This window comes from Apaloderma vittatum, unplaced genomic scaffold (assembly GCF_000703405.1).
Source record: "Apaloderma vittatum isolate BGI_N311 unplaced genomic scaffold, ASM70340v1 scaffold2462, whole genome shotgun sequence".
Lineage (NCBI taxonomy): Eukaryota > Metazoa > Chordata > Aves > Trogoniformes > Trogonidae > Apaloderma > Apaloderma vittatum.
In genome coordinates, this window is record NW_009702855.1 from 823 (window position 1) to 3,067 (window position 2,245).

Sequence of the window (2,245 nt, forward strand, 5' to 3'; positions counted from 1 at the left end):
TGCGATCTTGGCATTGAAAGGAGTGACAGCTCTGCCGGGAATGCACCAGAAGCACAAAATAACAAACCTTCAGGGACAGCATGTTCCCCAGGGGCAGCCATCCCAGGCTGAAGTGGAGGGTTATTGATTTTTTTATTTTTTGTTTTGTTTTGTTTTTTCTTTCTGCCTTAGGAACACTAATTCTCTGTCTCCCCTCCAAGGAAATAAGCTGGTATTGCAACGTAATGAGTAACTGAGCTTAGTTAGGTAGATACCAAAGCCTAATGAGCTGACGACTTTTATTTCCCTCTCTTACAAATTTAATTCCTCTTTTCAGCCTCAGACACGTTTGCAAATGTCTCATCCCGACCCCTTCCCTCCCCACCAGCAACTTCCCTCCCCTGAGTGACAAGTTCTGAGTTTGCAACCAGCCCTGGGGACCTGGGACTCGGTTGGACTCCACTGCTGGAGAAGCAGAAGGTCTTCAGCTGATTTATATGACAGCATTTCACTGTGAAACGGCTGCCCTCAAGACAGGCAGGGAACAGACCTTGCTAGAAATCATCTTTATCTTTGCAAACATCCGTCTGAAGGCCACTGCACACAGGAACGACACATCTCAAGCGACAGCTCATGCGGCTGGACTTGGAGCAGCCCCAGGGACATGGTGGAAGTCGTAGAGATCACAGAGACCAAGTGATCTGCCAAGGTCACCAAGAAGCTCATGACAGAGCTGGAAGAAGTGAAAAAAAACAACCCCAATGTCCCATCCCCAAGGCTGCGACAGTTCACAGAACCACAGAACGTTAGGGGTTGGAAGGGACCTCCAAAGATCATCTAGTCCCTGGGACTCCCCCAGCATGGACAGGTTGCTGCTCCCTCGCCCATGGGCATGGATCCCCCTGCCAGGAACAAGGGGCTCCCTCCCGGCAGGACACTTGCTGCCTGCTCCCCACACCCGCCAGCCGTGGGGCTGTTCTCGCTGCCGGCAGCGACACCACCGCAACTGTCATGGGCCAGGGCCTCCTTTACCATGCACAGCCACGATGTTACTCCCTGGAAACACGCTGGCCCTTCCACAGCTCTGCACGGAGAGCAAATCTCTTACTGGATCCACTGACAAGAGTCAGAAAGGAAAAATAACCAGTTTCCAGCCCCAGGAGTGTTTTCCAACCTGCAGTAGCACCCACCTCAGTGTGCGTCCTTTGTCCCCAGCCTGACATGCAGCCAGCACCCATCAAACGCCCGCAGCCTGCCCCCTGTCCCCATCGCACCCAGCCCACACGCCGGCTCCCTGTTCAAAAGCAAACCAGGAGACGTAGTAGTTTGTCTTTCAGATTGTGATTCAAGCTTAACAGTTTGGACGTACACAACATTTGTGATTGCTACCAGTTCTCATCACGCTTCTGTATGTTTTCATAAAAGAAAAAAAAAGTGATCAAATTCCTAGATTTAAGGTGAGAACCTCACAAGGAGGAAAAGCAGAGTGCCAACATTTCAATGTTATCTCTAGCATTTCCTTCCTGTATTAAAAATGTACTTTTAAATTCCAAACAAGCACCTTATGCCATTCTTGCTCCACGCTAAACATCACAGTGCAATTGCTGTCAGCAGTTCAGGAAAATCAGGACCACAAAGCCAAGTCCATTTGTGATTCCACAGAGGAGTGAAACAATCAGGAGTCACAGAATCATAGAATCATTATGGTTGGAAAAGACATTTGAGTCCAACCGTTATCTAACTCTACCAGGCCCACTTCTAAACCGTGTCCCTGAGCACCGTATCTACATCTTTTAAACACACCCAAAGATGGCCACTCAACCCCTGCCCTGGCAGCCTGCTCCAGTCTTTGATAATCTTTTCAGTGTGGAAGTTTTTCCTAATGTCTAACCTAAACCTCCCGGGGCATAACTTGAAGCCATTTCCACTTACTGGCTGTAACTTTGAGATGAGACCAACACCCACCTCGCTACCCCCTCCTGTCAGGGAGCTGCAGAGAGCGAAGTCTCCCCTCAGCCTCCTCTTCTCCAGCCAAACAGCCCCAGGTTCCTCAGCCGCTCCTCAGCACACTTGTTCTCCAGACCCTTCACCAGCCTTACTGCCCTTCTGTGGACTTTCTCCAGCACTTCCATGTCTTTCTTGAGATGGAGCAGGACACCAGCTCGACCTCCCACCAGCTCCAGGCTGGTTCTCAAACTGCTGCATCCTCCTGCGGAAAGCCTCTGCCCAGGGGCACCCACCTGTGCGAGCAGAGCTTCTTACCGAC